Source organism: Solanum dulcamara, chromosome 1, assembly GCF_947179165.1.
Source record: "Solanum dulcamara chromosome 1, daSolDulc1.2, whole genome shotgun sequence".
Taxonomy (NCBI): domain Eukaryota; kingdom Viridiplantae; phylum Streptophyta; class Magnoliopsida; order Solanales; family Solanaceae; genus Solanum; species Solanum dulcamara.
In genome coordinates, this window is record NC_077237.1 from 42,122,979 (window position 1) to 42,130,853 (window position 7,875).

Consider the following 7,875-nt stretch of genomic DNA (forward strand, 5'->3'; position numbering starts at 1 on the left):
AAGACTATGGGGTTAGGCTTACCTACTGGTGGTTTTATAGTAGGTTCCATTATGAGCTGAGAAATTAGGCCATGACAAACTCTAGGTTCATCGATATCATTGGTACGAGAGCTAATGCCTCTTAGAGTCCTATTGATATGTGCGAAGATGTATGTATCCTATCCTAGGGAGGCTATAGAGAATTTTAGGGAAACTCCATTCTTGATTCCTTATCATGTGAGATTTCTTTAATCAACATGAAAAAGCTTTGTTGGAATTTATTTCTCCTTAGATAGATATTATGAGCTTTTCGATGAGCATGGCTAGAGTATCAGTACATACTACCTAGGCTGCAATAGTATCTATGACCACCTTATCTCCTATGGTTCAAATATTGGAGATTTTGCATCTTAATGAGCATACACCACAAACAGAGTAGTTTTGGGTGCACCAAGTGGTTCGCAGCCTTGGGTCAGACTTGTAGGTCATCAGCAGGGTTCTTGGTCGGTGTTTGAGTATGTGATGGAGTTTCTAGAGTGGACAATGCATGCTCCTACATTGTTTCCTATAGAGCGAGACATGACTCAATGATTTATTGAGGGATTGATTTTTCCAGTTTGCCTAGCATCACACCACTTAATAGTAGTTGGGTCTACTTTTCCTATATGGTCAGTTTTATGAGGTCTATGGACCAAGAATGCATGGAGACTTACAAAGGTGGAGATAGGAGATCAAGCCGTTAGTGCCATAGAGATAATATCTCACCTTGAGTTAGGTATCATCTTAGTGAGGGTAAGTCTCCCTCTCGACCAATCAGACCTTTGGAAAGATTACCTTAGATTCTAGACGGCCCTATGACAGGTTATGGTACCCATGATGGACAAAATTAATGATTGAGTTTTCAGAGTATGACTTTTGAGCATCCAGGTTTGGGTGTTCATTCTATGCCAGCCAGGCCATCTTAGTAGGTTGCAGTTAGTAAGAGGTTTTATACATGTAGTGAGTTTAGGAATTTTGTTAGGGATTGTCCTACAGTCACACATTATAGGTTGCATGCTAGACAGGATTGGGTTCATAGGGACCAAGGACATTCAATTAGAGGTGGTGCCCCGAGTGTTGTAATTATTGGTACAGGTGTTCAGTTTAAGGCCAAGCACATTCCATTCCATGCTTTTACAGCCAAATAGAGAATGAGATTCCAGGTATCGATCCTATTTTTGTGGATTCTTTTAGGACTTTCCTTGCTTGTAGTGTTTGGGTGTTATGGTTTATGGTTTTTGTACCCATGGGTGATTACCTTACTTGTTAGATTCACCTTGTGATACTGATAATTACTTTTACTTCAAGTTATGTGAGCGTGCTTAATTTGCCTCATTACTTGCCTACTATTTACTATGAAAACTTTACTTGAATCTATGTGTATGTGTTTATCTTTCCTAGGTGATTTCTTTTAGTAGTGGATCATATTGGTGTTATTGTTAGGTTGCGGTAGTAGTAGAGTTGTACTTTATGGATGTTAAGCCTAGTTAATAGCTTTGGTGTGTTTTTGTTTAGATATTCGAGAGTTTTCTTGGTTTAGTCCTTCCTCCATTCCTAGTTTTCCCCCTTAGTATGCTTAGCTGGTGTGAGGTTACTGCTGAGAGAAGGGTGTGTCAGTAGTTGTAGGCCCTTCTAGTGTACTATAGATCTCGTTCATCGATTCTTTCTTTGTTTGATACCCCATTCTACATTTCTAGGGTAGAGAAGTTAAGGTTTGCTCTTTGGATTGGATGGCTTATCTCTTCATGGTAAGTTTGATGGTTAAGTTATCGATTAAGTTGGTTGTGTGATGCAGTGTTAAGTGACTATGTTTGACTTAGAAAGACTGGAATGAATTATCTCAATTTATTCTAAGTATGGTGATGTTTTATCTTGAAGTATTAGGTAAAAAGGCTTTTATTGGGTTCATGTAAATAGTGGTTTTCTTATGTTTGTAACCGACCAACAACTAGAGGAAATGGGTGATTGTGGAGGGAGTGTGTTTAGATTGATGAGTTGTGGTTTATCATATTAACATTGGTGTGCTGTTGTAACTTATGGAATTTAAGGTTGTTGGTCAATACATTCTTGAAATTTTAGTTGCATGCTTGGTTTACCTTACAACCAAGACTACCTTCAATCTGTGTGGTGTCTTGGGTCTACCGGTAAACTATAGCAGGTGAGTAGATCATTCAAAGAGTCATATTGTTAATTTGGGTATTCTGTTATGCTGTGCTTTGACTAATTCATACTTTGGCTTCCATGGGCATATGGAATTTCTCTTACAAGGCTCAGCCTCAGAATATGTTAAAAGTAATCTGTAGAATCATCTCCATATTTCTTGTTTAGGGTGTGAGGTTCTTGTGTGTTGTTATGGTTAGCTGGCAGAGTTCCTTTTCGTGTATATTTCCATGGTTCAGCTTCTTTTGAGCCTTTTTAATGGTTTAATCTATTTACTTTCTACCTGCTAACTCATCTTTTCTTGAGTTTGGGTGTTTAGCTTAGAATCGCACTGACAGGTTGAATTGTGGTGTTTGCTATGGTAGTTTGGTTCCATTGGGTTACTTTTGGCAGGTTTAATATATATTTAACTTCTTATTAGATAAGTTTTATTTATGGTTTGAAAGGATTGTCTCAGATTTGTACTCGGGGAGTGGTACATGGATTCATCGAATTAGTTTTGATTGCCACTAGATTATAATCTAATATTGGTTCAATTTTCTAGAAGTTCCATTGGCAGCAGAGTGGTATTGGAATGGGTCTTTGTGTGGTTTTCTACCCATGGATTTGGTTGTCCCTTGGAGTAGCATTTTCATTTTTGCTGGATTTCAGAGTCAAGTTATTGGTTTTTGGTGTTATTGGGTTAAAACTTTAGCTTTGTGCCCTGTGATGATTTGCTTACTTTGAGTTCTTGCTGCTCTTCGATGTTCAGGTGGTACTTGCATTTCCTTCATGGTTATTTGGGTAATGTTCAGATGGTGTTGGGAATTGTTACTGTTGTTTAGGATGGGTAGTATACCCATGATTACTAAAGAGTCTTGAGTTTGGAGTATTTCAAAGAATTCAACTTGGGAAATATTTAGTATCTTGTCTTGTCTGTTGGTCGCCTAATATTGAGTTATCTATGCGGTTGTGGTTTATCTCAGATTAATATATTTCTTTTAATTGAGCTTGGTCATGTTGCATGGAAGTCAGTATCAAAAGAGAAGAATAGGAAATTCGGTTTAGTTATGAAGAAAAAAAGTGAATTTGGGAGTTTTCTCTTAGCTTGAGTTTTAGGTTGGTGTTGCCAGACCCAAGAAGGTACCTGTAGGTCTGGCGGAGATTATAGGCCTAGCTTTATAATCTTTTGGTGCCCTTGGGTTATTTTCTACCCTTTGATTTTCAAGGATTAAAGTTCTTTTAGTAGTGGATGTAGTAATGACTCTCCAATATTTTCCTCTTTTCCGATCTTTTTAGTGTATAGAGCTTCCCTGTAGCGACCCCAAGCCTTTTATGACTTGCTGTCCTGGACAGTTTGGTTGCTGGTAATTTGATTGGGTTTTTTTCCTGAATCCCTGTTTAGGAGCCCTTAGAGTTTGAGCCATTAGACATTTTAGCCATCAAGATTTAGCCTAAGGTTGACTTTGGTCAACATTCTTGATTAACATGCTCATTTTAAAATTTCTTCACCATGGTTAGCTCTAGAATGTTGAGTATGTCTAGAATGAGCCTTCATGTTGTTCTCGAGGCATCCGGTCTTATTTCAGGCCTCCTTGTAGAATTGGTAAAAATGGTGCATGGCTATGGGACCCACTTTTCATCGACACTACCTCAGTTTGAAATTTTGACTATGTTGTTGAGTCTGGAACATCAAAATTGGTGAGGGAGCACAGTTTGTTTCTGCGCGTAAGTTTTCTAACAAATCTCGAGCACCCCATCAGAGAATTTGGTAGGGGAGCATAGTTCATTAGGGCGACAAAAATGATGTTGTAGTACCTCTTTGGTTCAAGTCACCTTTGGCCTTTGCGATCGCGATGCCTCTTATTGCGATCGCAAACCTCTCTCTAATAGGCCTTCGTGCCTGCGATGTCACTACCACAATTGCCAAGTGCATTTTCCTTATAGCTCGCAATCGCAAGCCTAGTTGTTACACCCCATACTTTTGTACCTTGGAACGCGTTATTAAGTGTCTTGAAAGGCTCTTAAGCTTAATGGAAGGATCGCAAGCCTCTTAAGTTTCTTAAGGTTTTCTAAAGTTTCTTAAAGCTTCTAAAAGCTTCTTAAGAACTCTTAAGTTTCTTAAGAGTTGCCAACTGAGCCGGATAATCTATGACGGTATCAAATAACTCTAAGAAAAGAAGAATGTGATACCCCATAGTATAGAAGATTGCAAATAGAGTTATAAGAATCTAGAAGAAGTTGGAGACCGAATGATGAATCGTAGGACATGACTTATTTACGTAAGCTACCAACTTGGAAATCTTACATACTTAAGCTACTGGAGTACATACTAAGCTTACGTAGCAAGGATTATATAGGTTCATAAAGTAAGATGAGATTACGAACCCACGAGGGGAAAAGAGAGTTCCACGTGGTAGCATGAGAGTGTGACACATGGAAGAATGAGAGAGTGCCATGTGGAATTATCTGGAGCAAGGGTGGTAGACCCCCCCCCCCCCACATGCCACATGGCAACCTGTGATTGGAGGAAAGGGGTGTGTTGGCCCAATAAAGGCTTTATATATGTCACCACTTAGGGCTTGACATGTGTCACCACTTAGGGGTTCGCATATGTCACCCCCTTAGGTGGCCTACATATATATGTCTTATGACTTATTAAAGTTCCATACTTATCTAGAAAATTCAAGAACAAGAAAGAAGAGAAGAGAAGAAACAAGAGAGGGAGAGAGCCACAATTTTGGAAGGAAAACAAAGGGTGAGTTCTTCGATTTAGCTCCGTGAATTAATTATCTAGGGTGTACCGTGATGTTATGAAGGTGGTAGTAATGAAAATTTATGGTTTGGAGCAGCCCAAAACCTTAGAAAACAGCCATGAAATTTTAGGTGCGCTAAAGGAACTTCCGAGGCAAGTTTCGACGAGTTTGATGAGTTTCGGTCAAGGTAAGGGATTTCCTTTCAAATTGGAGTTTATGATGTTTTTATGAGGTATATTACATATCTTAAATAAGGTTTGAAGTGGAAAAATTGCATAAGGATGGTTGACGTTAGAAACAAACTAAATTGAAGTGGTTATAGCTAAATCGAAGTCGAGTAGTAGGTTGTCATTGTGGTTCTGCGAGTGCAGCTGCTTGGGTTGTGTGTTTCTGGGATTTAAAGTGTTTTAAAAAGGGTGTGGATGCTTCTGGTTTCCTCCACACGACCCTCTATTTAGTATGGTTAATGATTTTGTTAAAGAAAGATTAAAAACTCTATTTTTGTATCGTAGTTTTGAGCTAGTTGTTTGGAGTTGTATTGTCTAATATTGAGGTGGTTTACTTGTATATATGCTACTTTTTTTTGTTGTTGTTATGGTTTTTAACACTGTGGCTAAGTTGAAACCTCGGGGACGTTGAAGTTACAGGGGATATGCTGCCCGATTTTCGGTAGAATCAGAACTAGTAACAAACTAGTTGAGGGTAATGGATAAAGAAATGACTCCTATTAGTACTTGGTTGTAGAGTGGGATATTGGAAAGTGAAATTCTATTAATCTTAGTATTACTTTCATGTCAAATAGGTTAAGGAGGTATCAAGGCAAGCCAGATTTTAATTAATCCCGAAAAAGGTATGTGAAGCTTTCTGTTGGCATGTCTTTGGCATAAGTATGTGAAGCTTTCACTTGGCATGTGTTTGAAATAAGTATGTGAAGCTTTCTCTTGGCATGTCTTTGGTATAAGTATGTGAAGTTATCCTTCTTTTTTTGGCATGTCTTAGCCTTAAGTGATTGATATACGAAATATGGGGATAATTTTGTTTATATAACCCCAAGTATGACTCATAAGTCTTATTCACTTCTCGAAGGTAGAATTTCTATACTATTTGAGTTATTCCCTCTTAAGGCTTCTGTATGATGGAGAGGAGTAAGTATATAAAGTTATCTCCTTTCTCTTGTCATGTTTTGGCATAAGTACATAGAGCTACCCTTCTTTCCTCTTGATATGTCTTTAACATAAGTGTGGTGCTATGATGGTAAGGAATGCAATAATAGTGTTATGATACCGAGCCCATGATGGGCTAGGTACGATATATGTAATGATGACTCCTTGAGGAAAAGTAGAGACTAGGTGAAGCTTATTCTTTCTCATCCTTTGGCATGTCCTAATTGTATGTAAAATGTGATACGAGCTCTAGGGTAACTCCACTTTTAAGTCCTAAATGTAATCTGTATCTTTTATTCACTTCTGAATGTCAAACTCTTGTAGTAAGTTGAACTACTTTCCTTGAAATCCATAGGTTGAGAAGTACTAGATGTATAAGCTCCTAGTCCTACGGACTATGTGACGACGAATATTCTTGATTCTATGAACTGTTTGTATTACTTTAGTACATGTCTAGGGTCCCCAAGATCGTAAGTGATATAGGCCTCAATGTTATTTAGAATGCACTTGAGATGGCTACACTACTATTCTGGTCCTCGGACGATAGATTAATATTCTTACATTGCCGCGTCTTTGATATTGATTTAACTTGTATATGGTTACTCAGTATTTAATTCGTGTATACTGTAATACATCTTTCACCAAGTCCCAGGCTGGCTATAATATAATTATTATTATTTGATTTGTAGATCGGACCAAACATTCCTCGGTAGTACTATATGATATGTGGATCAAACTAAACGTTTCTCGGCATTACTATAAGATACGTGGATCAGACCGAATGTTCCTCGGCATTACTATATGATATATGGATCGGACCAAATATTCCTCGGCATTACTATATGATATATATATCAGACCAAATGATCCTCAGCATTACTATATGATACATGGATTGGACTAAATGTTCCTCGGCATTACTATATGATACATAGATCGGACATAACGTTCCTTGACATTACTATAAGATACATAGATCAGACCGAACATTCCTCATAATTACTATATGATGTGCGGATCGGCCTGTATATTTCTTGGCATGTACTTACTATATACATGGATCAGGCTATATGTTCCACAGTGCTAATAATATATATGTGCATATTATGATAGAATAATGTAGATGGTACAACGGGTCCTCAAAATGGGATGGGCACAATATGTGATGGTAATATGTATGACTTTCTTTTATACAATGTGAGTACGGTAAATGGTTAAATGTTATACTTGACCCTTCCATCCTTACGCCAACTATAATTTCCTTATGATGTTTATGCTTTACATACTCAGTACATATGTCGTACTAACCCCCTTTTTCTTGGGAGAGGGGGAGGGGGCTACATTCATGCCCGTAGGTACAGATACACACTTTGGGGATCCATCAGCGTAGGAGTTCCACTCAGTAGTTGTGAAGCGTTCTATTGTGTCAGAGCCTAGTTTTGGTATTAACCCTCGATGTATAAATTTATTTGTTAATGGGTACGGTGGGGGCCCTATCCCACGTTATGTTACTGTTCTTACTCTTACAGGTCTATGGACATGTATGTATAATGGTGCCTATGATAAGCCTCGCTATCTTATATATTATCCTACCTGTTGATGTGCTATAACTTAAACAAGTGACATATTTACTTACAGATAGCAGGAATATACATAAGTGCCTAGTTCGGGCACCCATCACGGCCTATGGGGTTGGGTCATGAACTAGTGTTTTGCGATCGTGATGCATTGTTTGTATGGTCTTTTAATTTAAGAATAGAGGCGAACTGCCCCGACCCCCATATTTCCTTTTCTTCAAT